The sequence below is a fragment of the Bos javanicus genome, chromosome 20 (assembly GCF_032452875.1).
Source record: "Bos javanicus breed banteng chromosome 20, ARS-OSU_banteng_1.0, whole genome shotgun sequence".
In the NCBI taxonomy this organism is placed as follows: domain Eukaryota; kingdom Metazoa; phylum Chordata; class Mammalia; order Artiodactyla; family Bovidae; genus Bos; species Bos javanicus.
The window spans coordinates 53,099,065-53,111,209 of record NC_083887.1 but is presented as its reverse complement, the minus strand read 5'-3'; the positions used below and the strand labels follow the sequence as shown (position 1 = coordinate 53,111,209).

Sequence of the window (12,145 nt, the reverse complement as noted above, 5' to 3'; positions counted from 1 at the left end):
TTCATATCTATTCTTTTGTATCTCAATTTAGAATAATTTGAGTTTTCAAGAAGTAACATTTCTAGTTATCATTAGGTGAGATACATTTTATGTTGCAAATTTATCAGGTCCTGAAAGAACGCAACTCTAATATCAAAATTAAGTAAAGTGAAAGTTGCTCAGTTATGTCCGACTCTTTGCGACCCCATGGATGACACAGTCCATGGAATTCCCCAGGCCAGAATACTGGAGTAAGTAGGTGTTCCCTTCTCCAGGGGAACTTCCCAACCCAGGGATTAACCTAGGTCTCTCACATTGCAGGCGGACTCTACCAGCTAAGCCACAGGGAAGCCCAAAATTAAGTAAGGCTAATGAAAATATTAGAAGGACTATATTGATGAATAAAATCCACAGATAATTAAACCAATAAATTTGTGTCAATATTTGCTTTTGTGACACCAAGAAACTTTCTCCAGTTGTTTCTAACATCAGGTTCACATTGAACCTAAAATGACGCCTATAAATAGATAACTGAAAAAAGTAAACTGCTATAATTAATAAGGACTTTCAAAGAAAAACATTTTGTTTTCATTAAGGAAATGAATTCTTTATTTCTAAAATAAAACTATCCAAATGAAAAAGTTAGATTTGTGCCTATATGTGCCTGGAAGTTTATATTTCAATAATTTAAAATGTTTTCCAAAACAGTCTCTTCCTTGAAGTACATCTTCTGGATTTCAAGACCCTTTACACATGGGACTCTCTTCCTTCATCTCCAGCTACTGGTCCTCAAATACTTGTGCTGGGTTTTCTTCATTTCTCCAGCCTATCGGTGTGGGGCTGCTCCACCTCCTGGTCTGTGTTTTTCATCTTTTCATCCACCTTTAGTCTCTCCACTTTAAACGCTGTCAGTGGACTCACAACTCTTGGTTTCCTACCTGAGGAGATAGATCTCTGAACTCCACACCAGTGTATTCAACTGACTCCAGGACATATCCACTTGTGCATTTCAACCTAAAAATGTATAAAACTCAGCTCTTCCTATCTGCTGTCTGCCCTCCTTCCTCCACACAAATCTGTTCCGCCCATTCTTTTCCTTCTTAAGAGACAACTCCAGCCTCCTTATAGCTCAGGATATAGCAAATCAAATTTATCCTCACTGTCCACCTCCACATCTTATATAATATCAAGTCCCATTAGTTTCAATTTCAAGGTAAATCTGGAATCCAACCTCTCCTCTCCTCTTGACCTCTACTGTTACCACTCTGCTGCAAGTCATCATCTTCTCTCTTCCAATGACTGAAATAGCCCCACAACTGCCCTACTTCTATCGTGCTCCCCTGTAGCCTGACTCCAATACAGCAGCATGTCTTCCTGAAATGCAGCTGATGAGTAACCTTAATCCCACCCTCACTTTTAATCCTTATTTGCCAAACAATGTAATAAACTCATCAGATCATGTTACTTTTCTGATCAGGGATATTTAATGCCAGCCAAATCTCCCAGGAAAAACCCGAGGAACTTATACCAACCCATATGATTTATGTAGAAATTCTGGTTTCCCATCTCTCTGACCAGTATCTCCTCCTCTGCTCCATTTCTGTGACTTCCCTTCTGTTATGCTGGCCTTCTTGCTATTCTGTCAATGGGTCAGGCAGGTTCCTGTCCCAGGACTTCTGTTTTTTGCTTCTCACCCTCTCTGGAATATTGTTTGTTCATATCCATATGAGAGTTGGACCATAAAAAAAGCTGAGGCCCAAAAAATTGATGCTTTCAGAATTGTACTACTGGAGAAGACTCTTGAGAGTCCCTTATCAAACCAGTCAATCCTAAAGGAAGTCAACCCTGAATTGGAAGGACTGAGGCTGAAGCTGAAGCTCCAATCCTTTGACCACCTGATGCAAAGAGCTGACTCACTGGAAAAGATCCTGATGCTGGGAAAGATTGAGGGCAGGAATTGAAGGGGGTGACAGAAGATGAGATGGTTGGATGGCATCACTGACTCAATGAACACAAGTTTGAGCAAACTGTGGGAGACAGTGAAGGACAGGGAAGCCTGGTGTGCTGCAGTCCTTGGGGTCGCAGAGTCAGACATGACGTAGTGACTAAACAACGATTACTTCTTCCAAGGCTTTATTCAAAGTCACCTTCTCAGTAAGGAAGGGATTCTTAGCCATTACAGCTAAAATATCAAACAACCACTCACTCATCTCTTCAAAAATTTCATTCCTCATTCCACTTCCCTCTTTCCCCTTAACAATAATCATGTTCCAGAAGTAATATAAAATACAAGTTCCCTTGTTTATCATCTCTCTTCTCAAATAGAATATAATCTCCACAAATAAATTTAATATAGTAAAAATGGAATTGAATTTGAGCTGTTTTTTTTTTTTTTGCTTTAAAGATATGATAAACCTTTAAAATACAGTATTCCAGTCATCAGAATTGAAAATCCCTATTAAACAGACATTCAGAAATGGTTTAATTTTCAATCAGTACCACAAAGCTTTCTCAACTATGGTTAAGTTAAATTGTTTCACTCAGCCAATAAAAACAGATTCTACAAAAAAAAAACAACACAACTGCATGGAACCAAAATAGCTTTTGTTTATATTTCCATGGTTTGTTCAAATTATATTGTGCATTGCAGCTGGAAGGTACTAATTACATATAATTTTTAAAATATAGATAATATAAACAATACAGAAAAGTCCAAGGGATATACATTACTGTCTTAATACAGCATCCAACTAAATGGATTTTTTTGAAATCCCTTTAAAAATCAGGATGCACATAAAATTTTGTATCTAGTTTAATATTACGTGGGTTTCCATAAACAAATCATTATTTAGATGTATTCACATTCTTAAATTACTTTTAACCTCTTGACGGATTTTTTCATTTGGGGATAGTTTGGTTCATTTGGTTCATTTGCTTCCAGAAGGTGCATGCAAGAGAATCTGCATTTTCCTTTTACTGTCAAAGGATTGCAAATTGTTTTCAAGACCGTTGTATAATCTTCACTTACACTAGGAATAACTATAAATAAGAATTTTTATCATGTGCTTGCCAGCACTGGGTTCAAAAATTTTTGTAATATGATGATTCAATAGGTTAAAATGGCATCCTGTCTTCTTTTAAATCCCATGGATAACTGTGAGTTTAATCTTCATGTACTAATTTGTTTCCACCGTGTCTGACTCTTTGTGACCCTGTGGACCATAACCTGCTAGACTCCTCTGTCCATGGGATTTTCAGGCATGAATACTTAAGTGGGTTGCCATTTCCTGCTCTAGAGGATCTTTCTGACCCAGGAATTGAATCTGCATCTCTTCCATCTCCTACATTTACCACTAGTACCATCTAGATATTTTTATTTAAAATACTGTTGGCATCAGGTAGACTGAAATAATTAGATCAAGTGAAATTTCCAGTCACCTGGGATTGTACATAATCACATACAAGTCATATATTAATCCTAAAGGCCAAAATATGACAATAAATATCTATCTGAAGATACTTATGATCAGCTATACATAAAATGAATGGGAATCACAGTTGAATTCCTCTTTTCAGGGGAGGCATTTGCAAAGCCCAAATTCATTTTAATAGCAATTCATCTATCATATTCCATGCAGTGCAAATAAAATATTAAATAATACAGTCCTGGGGAGCTCAGATAAGTGAAATATTTTCTTTTTCAAACATTTCAGTGAAGTACTTTTAGGGATCAAGTTTTGTTCATTTTATTCTCAGATTACAAACAAGTTTCTTAAATTGATGTAGTCTAGCAGTGTAGAAGTTTATATATCAGAATATTTTCTGATATCTATAGAAGCGACACCTGGGCGTGTGACAGTACAAAAGGCCAAATGTTCCTCTTCTATTAATTCCTGCTCCAACATTTCCCCGCTGTCCACTTAATTCCCCTGAAATCTGTTCTTAGAAGATGTACTGAACATAAAAGTCAAAAACTCACTAACAGCAGGATAGCAATACCAAGTTATTTAATTTGTGTTGGCTCTCTCTTTATTCTTCTCTTAAAAATAGTTATGAACTCATTGCTGAAATGAATGATACTTCATCTATGCCATAATATGCAATAGTTACAATGAATAAAAATCAATATGGCAGGAATATCAACCAGTCTGAAATTCTCCCAACCTAATAGACAAGAAAGCTGTCCACCCATGTGTATGCCTAACATTGAACTAGATTTAAACATGAGGTCTGTACACAATGGTACTCTTGTTAAATACTTATGAATTCTCTATATACTCACATGCAAGAGACAGGCTATAAAATTAGTTGGGTATTATATAAACTGTGTTTATTGTATCTAAACATATATTTTTGTACATATGCTTATACGAGTGTCTGCATCTCTATACAACTACCCTCAACTTTAAATCTGTATTAATTTCTTAATTACATATAGACATTATGTTAATCTATTCATTTAAAAATCACTTAAAATATATTTCAAACTGGTAATAACAGTATCATTGAAGAGTGGATTTCAAGGTGTATTCTATGTTTTTATATTTCTGTATTTTTAAACAAATTATAAATGTGGATTATTTAGGGAAGCCAGAAGTGCTTGTCCGACTCTTTGAGAACCCATGGTCTGTAGCCCACCAGGGTTCTTTGTCCATGGAATTCTCCAGGCAAGATTACTAGAGTAGGTTGCCATTCCTTTCTCCAGGAGTTCTTCCCCACCCATGGAACAAACCCAGTCTCCTGCACTGTAAGCAGATTCTTTACCATGTGAGCCACCAGGGAAGCCCTATATGTAAGAGAGGAAATTGAGGTTTATCCATAATATAAGTCACATATTTCAAAATGGAGATGTTCTATTTCATCCATGAAAAAAAATTCTAAGAGCTAATACCACCATTTTGTACAGATGATTTTAACTACTCTGGAATAGCCAGAAGATTTAGTGTGCTGAGTCAGTGCTCAACAAATAACATCACAGAAGAAATTGAAAGGATGATAATTTACCAACATTGATGCACACCTTCATAAATTACAACCCATTTTGATACTTTGTATTATTTAGTTTCCATGCCTATTCATATACCCTTTTGCAGATGAGGAAAAATGGCCTCTATGCAGGGGACATGTGACATGAGTAATCCATGCCAGGATCTAATCTTTGCCATGTCTTCAGATCCTCATGCCTGGTACTTCTTTCCATCATGTTAAATGTATACCACCACCAGTGAAGAACTATGTTCTTCAAACCAAAATGCTTTCCTTTTACTTCCAGATCTTTGAGCATTATAAACTAACTCGAAGCACATGGACTTACTAGGGTAAAAACCCCCTCCTGACAGCCCAGCATACAGGTATTCAAAATACTCATCTAAAAGAAGCGAATTTAAATGAAATGTGTCTTTAAACTCAATATCTACTTCCTTTTCTCAGCTTTTATTTCTTCCTATTCCCACAAATGTTAGCATATGACAGAGAATACAACCTAGATACTCAGTTCACAGAAAATAGATAATAATACTGATAAGCTCTTCCACAGTTTTCTGTTAGGGACCCAACAAAACACCTACAAGCTGAAATCTGTTCAGAGCAAGAGAAGGATCATTGTAGAACACATAAACTGAACTATACATGGACAATTCCAATGCAAGAGGAGTGCAGTTTTGCCCCCTACTCCAGGGCAACTTCTTGAGATATTTTTGGTTGCCACAGTTTGGGGGTGCTGCTACTGGCAAACAATCTGGGGGTGCTGCTACTGGCATCTAGTGGCTAGAAAACAGAGATACTACTAGGCATTCTACAATACACAAGAAAACTCTTCCATGTTAAAATTGCATAGGCTCAAATATCAATAGCACCAGGGTTAAGAAGCTCTCATAGACATGTGTAATACAACTACAAGAAAGGCACATAATTAAGCAAACCAAGGAGTCAAAAGTCCTCTACTTATTTTTTTTTTTTAAAAGAAAGGACACTTTACACATGCTCTATCTTAAATCTCTCAATTTCTTTCTCTCACTTTTTACTCAACTACACTGCATCAGATACATGCACTTGAGATTAGTAAATTTTTCCAGGTCAGTAAGTTCAATGTGCTCTCCTAGTTCTGCTGAAGTGTACATGCATGTTTAGATTCTAAAGGACAGTTATATCAGGTTGCAAAATAGGTATACTTCAGTCTTCTAATCATCAAGTCAAATATAGGACAAGTGGGGCACACAAACTTGTGAACACGTGGCTTATATTTTACAGACCATAAAATGAACAAAAGCATAAGAATGATGTTTGTAAAAGCCAAATGAACAGTATTTTATATTTACTATATATAACACCCGTCACATAAAGAATTTATAAACTTGAACCAAGTGATTCATTCATTCTCATGCTTCCAATTTATCCATCCAAACAAATAGCACATCAAAAGGAATAATAATTTTCAATATGTTTTATGTATAGATTTTGATCAAGCACTGGTGGCTATCAATCATGCTTACAGTTGTTGTAGCTAATTACTTTTAACATTCCCTGAATAGAGTTTCCTGTTAGCTACTTTTACTCTACAATTATATTCCCTTTGCTACTGGGTTATCTTTAAGTGGGCATTTTTGTTGCATCTAAAATAGCAAATCCTCATTTTTCTACCTCCCATCATTGTCAACATAGAAAATCAAACTTGGCCATTGGTATCATTTTATGTTTTCCTCCCCTTTAAGTTAGCTACCTCTGTGAAAAAGCATCATCACTATGTTTTATGGCATATTCCTCTAACAAGGTCCATTAAATGAATGCCTTATTAACTGAAGAAATGGGTTGAGCTGTACTAGGTTAATTTATCTTCAGGAAGTCTGAAATTTAACCTATAACAGAAGGCTTGAAAGAAACCAGTGATGATTGGTTCCTGAAACAGAGCATTAGACTATAGAACTAATTCTCTTCCAACGTCACATCCTGCCTCTCTCCTCTCAACAAGGTACATACAAGATCTAGTCTGGACCTCTAACTCTTGATTCAGAATTATGTATTTTCTCTGATAAGTCCACTGAAACAGAGGCAGACAATTACTGCATAAGGAAAGCCCCCTGCTTTGAAAAATCTGTGGGTGATCCCAGAGTGGAAAATAAAGGTTCCAAAACACAATCAGAGCCTGTAGGATTTTTTTTTTTTGGCTGCATAATAAAATCTTTCTGTGATCTGTCTCTCTCAGCTCGAAGCAGTGATGCCATCACCTGAGCAAACCAAAAACCAGAATAATTTTAGCTAAGATTTTCACTTTAGTATTTCTACATTTTTAGCAGGGAAATAGCAAGGAGATGTACTCTTGATTAATCTGAAGTTCTTTAAATACAGCAGGCATGGATATAAGGAAATACTTTAATAATTAGCCAATACAATTTTATCTTTCACCTGTTACATGACTGATTTTCCTAGTTCCACATCTGCACGCACCACACACACACACACTCACATGCAAACGTGCATAGGGCATAATTTTACCTGGTTTTTAAGACATGAACGTTAACACGAAATAATTGTTATTTCCAAACTCAAACAAGTCAGGTTCAGGAAGTTAAGAAATGAATCAGAGTTAACAAACAAAAGGGCATGTACTAAATAAAGTGTTTTGCTGAGCACAGGAGCCTACCTAATTCCTTTTCATGCATCATTTATAGTGCCCTTTAAAAGAAAAAAGTTTCATCTTAAGCTTTAATAAGCATTTATGGAAGCATTTCATGGGGGGGGGGGGGGGCGGGACGCGAGGGGGGGAAATAAAAGAGAGAAAAGAGAAAATGAGCTTTGCCCTGCTGCAGCTTCAGTGCTTAGATACTGTGTAATTTTAGAGGATACTGGAAAGGCAATAATTAAGAAGCACTATGGAAATTTCAATTTCAACGTCCCTGTTTCCGTTCTGACAACGCTTTCCCTCACTTTTACAGACAGACATAAATGACAGCTTATTCTAATATCATCACGATTCAAATGAGCCCTGCGAAGTATCCTTCCAACTTCTTCAGGGGCAAGACAGATAACAGCACATCATCCACAGATAAACATAAACACAGACCCAGCTGGGTTATCACGCTCACATCCCATAGATAGGCTTTATGGCAACGCTCCTGGTTAAGGGGCAAAAAAAAAAAAAAATTGTTTTTTTCAAATGTATACTAGCGCTAAGGCTCAGGAAGCATCATCTCCAACTTTCCCATTCGCGGCAGATCCTGTGAAAGCAACCCGGAGAGGAAGATTTCACCAAATATTGTATGGACTCAGCCCCACTGCACAAAAATCTTAATGTCACTCCATGGTAAAGTGTCATTCACGGAAGCCTTACCTTGGCTGACTTTGCCCTAAGTGGTGGAAAGGAACTTAATTTACGAGCATCATAGAGGGGACTTTGCCGGTGCTCGCGCTCGCCGCGCTGGTCCTCGGAGAGCCCCGGGCTGGCTCCGCGCTCCTGCGAGCCAGGCTCCGCGGCTCCGCGGCTGCAGCTTCCGAGCGCGCCTCTGATTGGCTGGCACAGCCTGTCCGCCTGATGCTCGGCTTCCCAGTCTCTCCTCCTTCCTCTCCTCCCAGGCTCTCGCGACCGCTGCCTTTCCCTCTGCCTCTTTTTTTATTTTTTTCCCTCCCATCGTGCATACTTTGGGGGCTGCAGAAATTCCACAGCACACAGATCGGACACCCTTCAGCCCCCTCGTAGCAAGGTCGTGCGGAAAGCAGCGCATTCATGAAATAGTTAATATATATATATATGTATTTTTTTAAAAAATATCCTGGACCGGCGGCATCAGCTTCAGTTCCACTGCTCTTGAAAAATGACGGCCAGGACTCCGTGACAGTTTAGACCCTCAGTTCTCCGCGGGGGAGGGGAAGTGTGGGACCAGAAGGGGTTTGACTGTCAGATGGAGTGGGAGTAGACATTGGGAGGGAACGAGAGGAAAAGCGGGCAGGGCAGGCACGGACGTGGCAGGCTGGTAATAAATTCTCCTATTTCCGTGCAAAGTCGTCACAGCTTGCTAAACATTCAACTGCTGGCTCATTCATCGGTGATCCCTAGTCCGGTGGTAGCCGTGAAATTGAGCTTGAGTGATGCCCTTTAACGCCTTACCCCAAACTACCCAAGGCGTGGAGGGTTTATATGAGTGAGAGCTTTCCCTTGGAGGTCAGCAGTATATTTGTGAAGACGAATAGGAACCGCAATCCCTTTCCTACTCTCCTTGCTTGTACCAGGAAACACACACACACACACACACACACACACACACACACAACTTCTCACCTCCCATTACTCCAGAATAAATGTAAATGATTTGTAATGTACATAGCTTTTGATAACAAGGATTTCAGGCCTGATGGGAAATTATTTCAGCCCTTTCTTCCAACACAAAGTCACCCACACTCACTCATTAAGAACATCAAGCAGCCCCATTTAAAGCCGTGTAGTAAATAAGTGTAGAAGTTTATCTAAATGGAGGGATCATTTGGCAGATACATTCATTCAGAATTACACAAGACCCTCAGTCATTCCAGCCACAAAGAGAACAGCATTACTTGCTCTGGTTAGCTGATACTATAAATGCTCCCAAGCCAGATATGTGTTAGAGGGAACAGGCCCTCTACAGGCCTGAAAACGTGGATTCAAATTCTGTCTCAGACTGTTAGGTATGTCAGAATCTGTCTAAGCTGTTTCAATTCTCTGAGACTACAGCACTTTCTCTTTAAAATCTGGAGAAAAATGCCCACTTTAGAGGATCTCTGCAAAGATTAAATAAAATCTGTGCAATTGTATTTTATTATTTATTTATTACATTTTGGCACCCCTATGCAGCATGTGGGATCTTAGTTCCCAGACCAGGAATGGAACCTGAGCCCCCTGCAGTGGAGACACAGAGTCCAAACCATTGGACCACTAGGGAAGTCAGAAAATGTGTGCAATTTGAAGAGAGGATGTTTTGAATCAACTAGTGTTATATTTGACTACCTTTATTTGGCTTGACTGATGTGGAATGTGGAGGGATTTAATTTGTTTTGGGGCTTGGGTACAATTAAACAAACCAACAGAAACCATGAAAGCAGCACTCGGATTGGATTATCTCTAATTGTGAAAAAATTGCACATTTAAGTGCATTGTTGAGCCTAAGGAAGATGTTAGGAGTCAATTAGAATTTGAAAAACTCCAAAAATCTAAACTCTCAGGGAAAAGTTGTAGGGAAACAATAGCATCAGAAATAATGAGCCAAAGTTGTATTATGTTTTGTATATTCTCTCTCATGCAGTTTCTGATTTAAATGAGATTTCCCTGGCATAGACATAAAATTGTATTCATTTGTGGTTATTGAAAAGGATCCACTTCAAATCTTCCTGTGTTGATGAAGGCCGGGGAGGACAAAGAAAGGAATAGTTATGAAAGATAAAGAGGATAGAAAGATGAACTTTTGGTCTGTGTGGGGTCATGTAGTTTAATTTAAAAATTCCATGTGACATTCTCTAGGGAAGCCTAACTCTTTTATTTGGCTGCATCTGTGCTTGGTCATATCCAACTCTTTACAACCCCATGGACTGTAGCTCGCCAGGCTCCTCTGTCCATGTGATTTTTCAGACAAGAATACTGGAGCAGGTTGCAATTTCTTCCTCCAGGAGATCTTCCTGACCCAGAGATTGAACCTCTATTTCCTGAAGCTTCTACATTGAAGATTTTTTATCATTGAGCCATCTGGGAAGCCTTTAGCTACCTTCAGTTGAATACAATAGAATGTTTATCAGTTTGCTACAAAAGCTTTTCCTAAGACACCAGCACTGAGCATCCTAGGGACACACTTGAAACTGATGTGTTTTTGTTAGCCTTCCTTGGTGGTTTTCCCTGGATAAGATCATAAGGAGCACATTGAGTGAGCAGTCATAATGGAAGCCAACAGGTACTTGGTCCTGAATGGGAAGACATGGAGAAGGATCTGTGAGCTTCACCAAAAAATACAAAATATTTCCAGGAAAAGAACCCATTCCCCGAGGGAGGATTTATATCCATGAGACAGCACTCAGATTAAAGGCTTCAGTCAGACTCTCCACAAACCCAATGATGAAACGTACAAGGGATTGAAATGGCTTCTGAAGTTTGCTATTCTCTAGCCCTAGAAAAGCCAGCCCATCAGCCACTTAGTGTGTCTCTTCTGTTTTCAGGTTAAAAAGCAGAAAGTACATGAACTTGTGTGGAACATGCTGCTTGGGGAAAGCCAGGTGGTAGGCAGGTGCTTATTTCCTCCTTATGTCAAAGATAACTTCAAGAAATTGGACAATGCATCAGTCAGCAGAATTTATTACAGAGTTAATCTCTGAAACCGAAAGCATGGACGTTTCTGATTCCGCGTCCCCACTTATGTTACCTTGGGAGAGTTATAAGAATCACTTTCGCTAGTGACAGGGAAGCATCTAACATGAGATTGATGCTAGTCAGACTAGAGAAACTCAAAAGATAAAATTGTAATGCTAAACTGTGGTGGTTCTCAGAGAGTCAGACTCAGGAAACTGTCTCCTTAGATGCCATATCATGTTTAGTTTTACCCTGGAAATTCAGGAGGCTGTGCGAAGTTTTCAAACATAAATAAAGAAGGAATGTAAATGAAATGCATAAATATCCCTTGGTATAATTCAGTGCTTAGGACAATTAACTACACAAACATGGTGCTATGATTGAATTTTAATTGAAATGATTATTGAAATTACAATAATAACGAGAAAGTGATCAGATTTCTGTGTAAAGAAAAACAGCTGGTAAAACATGAAGCAATACAGGATTTCCTTTGCAGCTATTTATTTTATGTGCTTAGGTGACTAATAGTGCATTACCTATTTTTTTAAAGAATAAAGAAAATTTACATTGATAAAAAATAGTACCTCTACAAATATACTTTAAGATGACCTAATAAAGTTAACCTTTATTCATTCAGATTATAAATTGCAAAGCACTGGGGAAATACTGATGCAAAAAAATTAAAAAGAGATCAACAATATTTCAAAGTTAACTATATGTGTAATTAATTTTAAAAAAGTAGTGCCTTCCTTACTCAAAATAATATTTAAATTGATAAAAACACCTTTTTAAAGTTTTCTTCAGTGCATGTAACTATCAAAATAATGAACGTGATTTGATCCCATGCTGCTGCTGCTGCTAAGTCCC

The 12,145-nt window shown here is 38.2% G+C and overlaps 1 protein-coding gene across 5 annotated transcripts in view; it reads right to left on the bottom strand.

Moving 5' to 3' along the window:
- CDH18 (cadherin 18) overlaps positions 1-8,503 on the bottom strand; it is a 590,306-nt gene extending 581,803 nt beyond the window's left edge. Inside the window, exon 1 of one of the 5 annotated variants that reach the window (XM_061393836.1) lies at positions 8,306-8,503. The gene's annotated coding sequence lies outside the window, so the exon portion shown is untranslated. The remainder of the gene's footprint in view (positions 1-8,305) is intronic. The other 4 variants (XM_061393835.1, XM_061393834.1, XM_061393833.1 and 1 more) reach the window with 4 other exon arrangements.
- Positions 8,504-12,145: the final 3,642 nt, after the last annotated feature.